Source organism: Polypterus senegalus, chromosome 3 (assembly GCF_016835505.1).
Source record: "Polypterus senegalus isolate Bchr_013 chromosome 3, ASM1683550v1, whole genome shotgun sequence".
NCBI classification, from domain to species: domain Eukaryota; kingdom Metazoa; phylum Chordata; class Cladistia; order Polypteriformes; family Polypteridae; genus Polypterus; species Polypterus senegalus.
This window is the reverse complement of record NC_053156.1, coordinates 116538655-116550648: the sequence shown is the minus strand read 5'-3', so window position 1 is coordinate 116550648 and position 11994 is coordinate 116538655.

Below are 11994 nucleotides of genomic sequence, written 5' to 3'. Positions count from 1 at the left end.
CCCGGAGGAAACCCACGCAGACTCGGGGAGGACCCAGGAAGCTCCACCGTGCTGCCCCTAAATAAAATATAGTAAACAGTAAATTAAAAAATGCAGCATGAAACTCATGTGATTTTTGGAAAAAATGTTCAAGGTAAACATCTGTATAAACTTTGAAGAAAAATGCAAGATTATGAGAAAACAGATGTGATATTAGCAATAGTAACACATCCAGTGAAACAGAAAATCCACTTACAAATAATGGCTCTACTAAAACAGTTTTGTAAATAGTGTTGCATGTATGGATATTCTATGGTGCCTTTTTTCAGTTTTAGTCTAAGAAGTAACCCTTCTAAGTAACTAAATAGTCTGACATGGAGTGCTATACGCCAGAAAACCAAAACCCTACAAAAATACAGCGAGAGCAAGCAAAGTTGAATACAATAAATATTTATCGGCAAGCATTGATAACTTTTGGATATATTCTTTGAATAACTTATGCTCTGAGATTGCGAAGCTGAAGCCTCTGACTCTCATTTCAAGCAAAGTCAAACTTCCTGAACTTCTCTCCTGAATTAAGTCTGTTGTTTTCCTTCTTCATCCTAAACCTATGAAGTAACTGTTCTACTAAACCTAAGGACATATCAGTTTAGTACTTCTGATTTTATTTGTTAAAAATTAATTCCCATTTTTCTTTTATAATTATGTGAAGTGGTAATTATGTTAGGGTAGCATAGTGGGTTAGTTGTCATTGCAAGAACTAGGACCAGAATTTGACTCTAAATCCAGTCACTGTGTGGAGTTTGCAGATTCTAACCATATCTGCCTAAACAGTTTTCAGGTGTGCAAATTTCCTCTCATATTGTAAAAATGATCAGATTAGCTTGATTGGCAAATTGGAATTGGTCCAATATGAGCATATGTGAGTGTAAGGCTAGCACCCGGGAGTCAAAAGTTCCTGCTTAAGAGGGAATTTTTGCAAGCTAGTATCTCTATAGCCCTTAATTAGAATAAATGAATCCAAAAATTGGATGGAGTAACTTGGTGATCAGCACACAGAAGCCGAGACTCTTTTTGACTCTGCTTAATATAAACTCTTATTAGCAAATATGACTGCTCATTGTTAAAACATGTGGAATCAGTACTGGAAATAAAGATCTAAACCAAATCCTGACAGAATTAGCAGGAGGCAATCCAGGGAGGGTGATCAGAGTATTACAGGTCATCCTTACAGTTTCTGACCCACATATTTCAAATCAAATTAGTTGGATCTCAGAAACTGGAATCAGAAATTCTTGAATTAACCCAACATGGACATAAATAGAATGTACAACTTTAAATGGACTGTAGCCATACCAGGTAATGAACACAGGTAACTGGAGTTGTGATGCAGCAGTGCTGTCCTCTGAGCTATTGATTAAACCCTGTATTGATAATGTTGTATTGAAAAAAAACAATCTCATCTTTTTAATTGTAAATCAACTTATTTTTTTTGTGAAAATAGAAATACAAGTTGAAATAGGTATAAGGCTTATAGACTTTAAACCTACAAACCAAACTGTACTCACCAGCAGCAGTGACCAGGCACTGTGCTGCAGCGCCACCTCCCAAGCTGGACACCTTTGAGTTTAAGCAACACAAATCCGAGATATTATTCATGCAATAGTTAACTGCCTTGTCTTGCGCGTTCTTATTTATGGTGATTCCTGCTTTCCCTGACTTCACATTCAAGCACAAATGTGTTATAATTGTTTAATAAGCAGAAAGTAATAAATTCACACTGTGCACTGGCACAACAGATGCAGCCAGTACAATAAAGAGACTCTAAGCTTTGAGCCAAGCTGCTGATAAAGTAACTGCACAATCCAGCAACATACCAAATAAAAAGGCAGTAATGCAACTTAATAACAGTCAGTCAGGTCAGGACATTTAGTTATATCAGTATTTAGGGGTGAAAACTCATGCACAATAGAAACATTAAATACCCCAGAATCTCAAAAATGCTTTGACAGCTTTGATTGAAAGTTGGTGACATTATAGAAAAAAGAAAATTAACCAACACATGTTTTTTATTTGTTGGTAATAATGTTGCGGTAGTATTCTTACGCACTACGTCCTTTTTCTGCCTCAGCACACAGAAATGGGGCTTACAGTTCATGCAAACGAAGGCCGCCAGAACAAAAGTGCCACTGACCAGGCTGAGGTTGTAATCACGGAGACAAATGTGACTTACAGTTCATGCAAATAAACTCTATCACCAGAACCAGAAGCAAAGTGGAAGAAAGCTTTTAAAAAATGTGTTAAGCAAGTTGCATCATTGGGTATACACAGTATTATCTGTTCTGTTGGCTTTTTCTTACTCTGCATGATGCGGTTTAAAATACATACAAAATCAACCTGGATTAGATTGTCGAGTGCACTTATATACATAAACTTCAAACAACACAGTGTGGGAGGACGGGTCCTTGGTGGTGAAATATATGCAATAATGTGGAGAACTAAGGTGTCTCCTTGGAGGTCAGACCGCAATGTTCTGCTGCGCTCCAGTTCACCAAGCAGAACCAGGAAAGTGCATACGTACAGCATACCGGACCACTTCAAGCCCTGGGTACAACAAACGCCAGGAGGGATGGAATGCCTTGGTAAGTCTGTGCGCTTATGCAGTTCATTAATGGGGTACCCCATGTACAGAACAAAGAAAAGCTTGTATATGTTTCACTACATTATTTTTTTTTCATCTCTTCTTTTTTGTAAACAATGTTCAATTCAGTCCATGGGCCACATAAGCAGCCAGTAAGCATCAATGCTGTATCTATACAGTATATATATATAGTACTAGTACTAGCTCCCCCCTGCTCACTTTGCTTGTCAAGCACCCCAGCCTGTGCTACGCACCAGCCACTTCATGTCTCTGCTGCTTGCATTGTGAAGAGGGGGGGGTTGAACACACGCCAAGGAGACGCAGTCACTCCTCCAAAACCTCCTCTTAAACTGTGATACAATGGGAAACAAACCCAGTTTTTGTTTTTTACTACTCTTTGCTCAATTAGCTGCTGGCTATCTGCTGCTGCTGTGCCACGTGATCTGCATCTCACTCTGTGCTTTGAACATTTAAAAACCTGTACAGCAGCTGTCCTACTCTTTGTCTTTTATTTCTGGCCCCGGGCATGATTGAATCATTTGGCACAAAGTCTTGTCTCGTGGGACGTGAGTTCTTGATATTTTTTAGTTTATAATTTAAAAATGGAATAAAAATCTGAAAATCTAACAACATCACATTAGAGTTCGATAAACTCTGAAAAGAATGATACCAAACATATATAAACATTTATATTTATATATATACAAACATTTTAAAATAAGCCCAATTTAAAGCGTGACAAAAAAGTGACATAAAAAAGTCACATAAAATCGTTGCACAAAGTCATTGCAGGCTTAGGACTTTATATATAGAGAGTAGATATACGTATAGAGACTCACTCATCAACAAAAACATGATTTCCTGTTTAGTTAAAATGCTAACATTTGCATCTAAGCCAGTAGGTATCCACTAAGAAAGGACATTTTAATATATAAATATTTAGGGGTAGGCCCCCAATAGAAAAATTAAATACCCCAAAATCTCAAAAACACTTTGACTATTTTGACTGAACTTTGGTGATATTATAGAAAAAAGAATAGGAGCCAACATATGATTTTTTTTTTGCTAGCAATAATGCTAGTAAAATAATAAAGTAATTCACACATCAGTGTATATTGCTTTTGATTTAAAATCCTTCTCATCTTTACGATACAAGATTACAGATCAAGGCATTACATTCAAATCTGATCGAAGTTACTATTTTTATAGGATGTGCTGCAGAGTGAAATTATATATACAGTGGTGTGAAAAACTATTTGCCCCCTTCCTGATTTCTTATTCTTTTGCATGTTTGTCACACAAAATGTTTCTGATCATCAAACACATTTAACCATTAGTCAAATATAACACAAGTAAACACAAAATGCAGTTTTTAAATTATGGTTTTTATTATTTAGGGAGAAAAAAAAATCCAAACCTACCTGGCCCTGTGTGAAAAAGTAATTGCCCCCTGAACCTAATAACTGGTTGGGCCACCCTTAGCAGCAATAACTGCAATCAAGCGTTTGTGATAACTTGCAATGAGTCTTTTACAGCGCTCTGGAGGAATTTTGGCCCACTCATCTTTGCAGAATTGTTGTAATTCAGCTTTATTTGAGGGTTTTCTAACATGAACCACCTTTTTAAGGTCATGCCATAGCATCTCAATTGGATTCAGGTCAGGACTTTGACTAGGCCACTCCAAAGTCTTCATTTTGTTTTTCTTCAGCCATTCAGAGGTGGATTTGCTGGTGTGTTTTGGGTCATTGTCCTGTTGCAGCACCCAAGATCGCTTCAGCTTAGGTTGACGAACAGATGGCCGGACATTCTCCTTCAGGATTTTTTGGTAGACAGTAGAATTCATGGTTCCATCTATCACAGCAAGTCTTCCAGGTCCTGAAGCAGCAAAACAACCCCAGACCATCACACTACCACCACCATCTCTTTCTTATGATGGAGTCGGAAACACTGACCTTAATTGAGGCAAGTGAGGCCTGCAGTTCTTTAGACGTTGTCCTGGGGTCTTTTGTGACCTCTCGGATGAGTCATCTCTGCGCTCTTGGGGTAATTTTGGTCGGCCGGCCACTCCTGGGAAGGTTCACCACTGTTCCATGTTTTTGCCATTTGTGGATAATGGCTCTCACTGTGGTTCGCTGGAGTCTCAAAGCTTTAGAAATGGCTTTATAACCTTTACCAGACTGATAGATCTCAATTACTTCTGTTCTCATTTGTTCCTGAATTTCTTTGGATCTTGGCATGATGTCTAGCTTTTGAGGTGCTTTTGGTCTACTTCTCTGTGTCAGGCAGCTCCTATTTAAGTGATTTCTTGATTGAAACAGGTGTGGCAGTAATCAGGCCTGGGGGTGGCTGCGGAAATTGAACTCAGGTGTGATACACCACAGTTAGGTTATTTTTTAACAAGGGGGCAATTACTTATTCACACAGGGCCATATAGGTTTGGATTTTTTTTCTCCCTAAATAATAAAAACCATCATTTAAAAACTGCATTTTGTGTTTACTTGTGTTATATTTGACTAATGGTTAAATGTGTTTGATGATCAGAAACATTTTGTGTGACAAACATGCAAAAGAATAAGAAATCAGGAAGGGGGCAAATAGTTTTTCACACCACTGTATAACCCAAGCTGCCGTTTTTCCTACTAATTATGTGTTCAAATTCAAAATAATACAGTTTCTTGTAAAAATGTATTTTCCAATGGCCATCACTAAAGCTAGACAGTCAGTAGGAAAAGCAGGAAGTACAAATGTTTTACTAAAGGGCAATTGTATATAGCATATTTAAGAGTAAGGAGATACAGTAAACTAATAATATTAGCCACAGTATAAAAAAAAAATAAACATTGTATGCAGAAAAGTACTCAGTTAGTTACATAGTACTTGTCATACATCCATTATAACCAAGGCTCATTCATTTAAGAAATTTCCCAGATGAAGCTCGGTAACACAGCTAGTAATGTATAAAGTTCTGCTTGCTCACACTTTATTTTTGATTCAGACGTTTGGTGCAGATCCTTTTTCCACTTACTTTTTAAACTATTTTTTAATGTTCATTTTGACCTTAACACTACTATCTTTTTTTCATTTGGCCTATTTTGGGCTACTATTTTTCTTAGCCCTATTGGCTCTGTTTTCATCATTTCTGGACAAATGAGAAACCATTCCATGACTTATCTAGGGAGAAAACTGAGGTGGATTCCTGTTGCCTTCCTCATTGTGTCTTTACTGAGTCATCAATTTTTATCTTAATGGTCATTGCGGTTCCACATAAGCACCAACAGTCTAAGACAGCCATTGTTCTTAATGTCGCAGAGTATTTATTTGCCCTCCTCACCAGAAGAGTTGGTGTAGGAATGAGATTTGTCACCAAGTAGGTGACAACACATCAGGTTGTACTTGGTCACATGTTGCTGAGAGGCAGATGGCAGGCAAAACTTACCTAACAAACCTGACCTAAGATACTGTAATAAAAACAGCATAGTATATCACAGCATACCAATGGGTTCACCTCTCATAATTTCAAATTTATAAAAAGAGTTAAATAGCCTAATCTAATGAAGCACACACAATTTGCTGCAAAAACTAAATGTCAGAGGGTGACATTTTGGGTTCACTTTTTATTTTGACTGCTGAAAATTTCATTTTAAAATGTCGATTTGTTGATTTATTAGATGAGAACACAAACAACAACTTAAATTAAAGTGGTAAAACAGACCTCTTAAAAACATTTTTAATTACTTTTAAAAACTTTTAATTAAGTTTTGGAGTTTTGTGAATGAATGCCAAGCTGGATTGAAATATAGTTATATACTGGATGCCCCAAAAAGACAACAGGTTCCAGTGCCAGTACAGGAGAGGGGTGGAGATGTTGCATATATACAATAGAGAATCATTGGCTGCCAGGGATGGCTGACCCTGTCACTAAAGATAAAGTGAGGCCATGAAAACCTGGGATGAGGTTGCAAGGCCTCCTGGCCAACAGGTGGCACCATGTGGCTACTATGTAGAGAGGATAGATTAATAAAATCAAAGGAGAAGGCTGGAAGGAAGGCAATATTCTACCAACCAAATGCTAAGAGACATCACATAGTCTTTCACCTTGAGCAGGGGGACCACGTTGTTACTTTTTTTGGAGACCATGCATTTCAAGGCAAATGAAATGCTCAGGGAGTGAAAGGACAACAGTGGCCACTAGAATGAGTTTCCGACTGATATTCTAGAAAGAAAAGGATAGACTGCTATCTCAGAAGTGACAATATGGCTTGGTTAAAGATGATCCTGTCAGAGAGTTAGAGCTGAATTGAATTTCAGGTACCATTGAGTCTGGAGCTGAGAAGAGATCTGGGTGGAAAGAATGGGGGTAGGGAGTGTTACAGATGAGGTAAAAAAATTGATAGCTCTTTTTAGGTAAGTGGAACATCAGTTCACTACACAAATAGGGATTTGAACTTTGTAGGCAGGCCTAGAGGGGTGGTTGTTGTAGTTGTTATTATTCAGGGAAGTGTGACCGTGGTGAGGTCTGCGGTAGGTGTGACGGATGCATTCAGGTTGGAGGTGGGATTACATCAGGGATTGGCTCTGAGCCCTTTCTTATTTGCAATGGTGATGGACAGGTTGACAGACGAGATTAGACAGGAGTCCCCGTGGACTATGATGTATGAAATAGTGACTATAAGGACTTGTCTTATTCAACTTCTCTGGTTTTATTATTATACTTCAAGTGTAATAACTGCCTGACTTGTTCTTTATCTATGAAGATTTCTATAACTGTGATCCTTCATATTTTTTTCACAAGTTTTCAGTAACTGAGAGCAAGACTCATATAGTTGCAACTATTGCACTGTTGTAAAACTGTATGCAGAAATGCATTATGGAATAGAAGAACATCATGAGAGAAGTTGTTAATAAATTTTACTTTTATCAAAGGTTAAGTTTTAACTTTAAGCAGAAGGATGAGTTGCAATAATTGAGGATACTTGTTGAAGTACTGTGGGATTGTCCTTCCTCATTAGCTGGCCTTCCTTCTTAAAGGTAAGCTGACAGTTCTATGGATTGTGAATTAAACTTTATTTGTATGGTAAGTTTTTCACATTGCTATATCAATCCCTAAAAGAAGAATGAAAATAGTCAATAAAATGTAATGAAATGGGCATTTTTAAAATGACATTTAGGTGATGGTGTAGCACCAAGGTTCAGTATTTATTACTACTGTTTCAAAGCTCCAGCATCCCTAGATTCAAGTCCTAGGCCTGGTGTCAATGTAAATTTTCTTTAGGCATTCTAGCTTTTCCTCGTTGCCAAAGATACTTGTATTTGAATCATTGGTGACTTTAAATTGGTTTAGCAAAAGTGGGTGTGTCCTATGAGACACCAAAATCCCACCCCAGGTCTGTTCCTGCCTTACGACCACAATTAAAAATTGTTGGATGAAGAACTTGATTTAGATTTTTTGGTTATAGATAGACACATAGATCTTCAAGCCTGCTTAATCTGCTTCAGTGTCACTTTGGGTTGCGGCCTATTCTGGCTACAAAGCAAATCAGAGCTGGACTGGTCCTTTGCTGGGCACACTCATTCACACTGGGGCCAATTTAGAGCCACTGATTTTCACATCTTTTTCGATGCTGGTGGACAGGCCATGCAGACTCCACAGACAAAGATCTAGCCACTGTGCTGCCTATTTTGTTATAAACACTTTTTGGTTTTCTTCTGCTACTTAAAATTGTGTTTTTTTCTGTCTTGTCAGAAAATGTTTGTTGTTTCACACATTTTAGTTTGTTGCCTCATGTCTCATGTCTCATTACTCAAGATTCAGTAGCCTTATATGAATTTAGTGTATTAATTGAGATGCTTATGGAATAATAGCTTGGTCTAAAAGAAGTTACTCTCATCATTTTGTGGCAAAGTGATAAGGTATAAGTGATAAGGCATAAATGTCACTCAGAAATTTCTACAGGCCTTTATTATATTATGTTACACTTTAGACCAGTGCAGGTCTTTGTTTCATCTTGGTTGCTTAAGTAGAAACAAATTCTTGCCAGTAACAGAACATATTTAATTTCATGGCTTGTGTTAATTCTGCCATGTCAGGTCATTCTTATATTGTAGATGTATTCCTTTTCCAAGAAATGATTTGAAGCCTTAAATGGACGAGTAATTTTCAGTCCTTCATTTTTTTTTCTTTTTAGCATCCTTCCAAATATTTTATTAAACCTGATAGTTCACAATGAATCCACAGAAGTGTAGATGGAGACAAGTTAGATGGATGCATGATTCCTTTGTCATTTACATCTTATTGCTAATAAGGGAACAATTAAAAACATTGAATGCATCTGTTTAATGCTAAAATAAACAATTAAGGATTCAAAATCTTAACCAATTAAGTCTTAAATCTTAACAAGCGAGGCAACTAAAATGAAGCAGAAAAATGTCACTTGAGCAATAAGTGCTTCAACAGCAATAAATGACTCCTCATGAAGCAATTAGGTTCAAGCAAGAACTTGCAGCTACTGTGGCCCTCCAGGACTGACATTGCGCACCCCATATTTAAAGGGGACTGAGTCTTAAGTAGTAAATCAATTAAATGAAGGTAATTAGCAGCAAAAATGGGTTACTAGTTAAAAAATGGTTAGAATGAAAGCCTGTAGCCACTGTGGCCCTCCAGGATTGGAGATGGTTCCCCCTGCTTTAGACTAATTTGAATTATGTTCAATGGTTGCCTCAGCATTGACCCCTCATTGACGCCCATTTGGACTAAAGTGGTTGAAGACTTCTATGTGTTATGTGCTTGCATCAACATATATGACCCTGAACTAGATGTTAAAGGTTCAAGAATGGAAAGATCGATGACTAGATTTATTTTAACATGCTGGGCCCGAATCTTACCAAATAGTTAGGCATGCTAGCCAAAACACCTCTCCCACAATCTCGTTTTCATGTTCCTTATCCGTAATTCTATGTTGAAATGGAACAGGTTTACTTTTTGTAATCTGATCCTTGAAACTGTCAGGAACTCATTACGGTAAGCAACAGAGTAAGAAGAAAATAATTCTTTATCCTTGTAATGACATTCGTAGCACCCTATGGCTATTTCTACTTCATTCATTGTAGATTAAAGCAGCTTAGATAAATGAGCCTTTCTTCCATCCCTGTAGGTAGAGTAAGTGTCAATTACAATGGAAAGACCTCACAAAGTGTAAAAAGTTGTGATTATTGTAGTACTCCCTGGAAAATTTAAATTCTATTGGCATTCATGGCAGTTTGTTAAAAATGTTATGTCCTAGTGATAAAATTACTTAGATTCTTGGAACAGAGTAGTTGACAATTTTGTTTACCTGATGTGAAAGATTGCAGGTTGGACAAAAGAGAGTCACGCTGTATTGCATTTGTTTGTTAGGGGAAAAGAAAAAAAATGTTATTTCAGCACCTAATCTTCTTAGCTTAATTTTACAATGAGCAATGCCCTGGGCTTTTAAAATGCTTACACATATTTGTTTTCTAATTGCTTCCATGACTCATGCAATTTCATTTTATTATAATATTTGTTCACACTAAGCCAAAGAGGAGTTATCTGTCAGCCTAACCAGCAAGTATTTAGGATGCAGGAGGAGAATCTGAGTACCCCCAAAAATTACTATGAGAACACAGGGAAAACATGCATACTCCTCATAGATGGCCAGAATGAATGAAGCCTGCCGTCCTAGGGCTGTGTGACAGCATCGATTGCCACTGAGTCACTCTCTAAGATATGTGTAATTAAAAAAAGGGATATGCCAGTTTCATGACGCAGTATGTCCCACTATATTCAAATCGCTGGCTCTGCCTGTTTTGATTTTAGAGGTATTTGCAGCTCAATCCTATTTAATCCCATAGTTTTCTTTTTGGTGAAGGAAAAAATGCAGGTAGCTCTAAGGAAATGCCTTATGTACGTCATAGTGGTACAGAATTAGCCACATTTCAAGAATAATGCATTGTGTCTGTGCAACATGACAAAACCTGTCAGCCAAAGCTTTGGCTTTGAGGTTCCTAAAGTGAAGAATAATAAAGAATATAATGCATTGGCATTTAAAATTTGAATTTTCAAATGATTCGCTGCTTCATGTATAGTGGAAGTATAACAAAAAGACAAAGTGAAGTGTCGAGGGTTTCAGCTATAGTTTATGAACTGATTAAAGTGGTAACCCACCCACAGCATTGAATTTAACTAGTTAGAATTAAAAACCAAGCCTCCTATGATTATGCCCCACGGTATACTCATGAGGTTGGTGCCCCTGAAGCTGCTCTGTTTTACTGACATCAAGAATGTTAACGCAATAAATAGCAGCATTTGTTCAGAAGAGGAATGCAAGGTGAGCAAATTGGCTTCTGAGTAACACATTACTCCTTTCCCTCGGGCTGTTTATAGGAAGGGATTTCCTTTATTTGCTCTTCATGATATTCTTTCTCTTCGGGCAACTTTCTACATACCCCCAAGACACCTTTTTGGGTGCTCAACAGCTTTAATTTAAGAGGTCTGAACTATTCAGACATCTCCCTGAGCTACCTTGGCAGAAGCGCTCAGCAGCTTAGGTGCCTTTAGAACAAAGGCCATTGACCTGTTTAACAGCTTACTGGAGTGCCGTTGTCGAAGACCGTAAATGGTCTTCAAACACTTTCTATTCTAACTATCTGATAAGTAGGCCTGAAGCCCCAAGATGGAATGCCTGCCCCAAAGGCAAGCATTTAAGTCAACTATCAGGTAACTGATAGAAATTTCCATTACAGCAACACTCATAACAAATTGACGGCTAATGGATGTCAAAGGTGTTGTGAGTATTCCAAGGACAAGTCGCTCCTGCTTTGTTGCCATTTTCTTTGCCTCATTTGGGTTAATCATTCTAATAACATCATTGACAATCTCTGTATATTTAACACTTTGGAAATAAGTGCTCGATAAGTGAATTTCTCAGTTTTAGATGGGCAATAAGTACATCGGTGCAGTGTTTAGCAGTGATACATCACATAATCAGAGTCCTGGCCTGTGGAGTTTTGCATGTCTATCTGATTATGTGGGTGAAATCTGGTTTATTTCTTTTTTCCCCACATCTTAAAGATAAATACATTATTTAAACTGGAAACTAACTTGTCCCTTTATGAGGCAGTGTAGGTGAGCACAGGGCTGTGGGGATGAGGAAACAAAGTGGTTGCCTCAGGCGGCACTTTGATAAGCGCAGCATTTTCATGCAACAAAATATACAGTTAAACTTTGACAGATGTCATGTTTATAGAGAATGGAGCGAAAGTCAAAGACGCAAATGTTAATACTTTGAACCTATGGGAAATGGAGAAGGTTAGGTTTCTGGAACCACCAAAAGTGGTAAACTCCCACTGGAGATTGC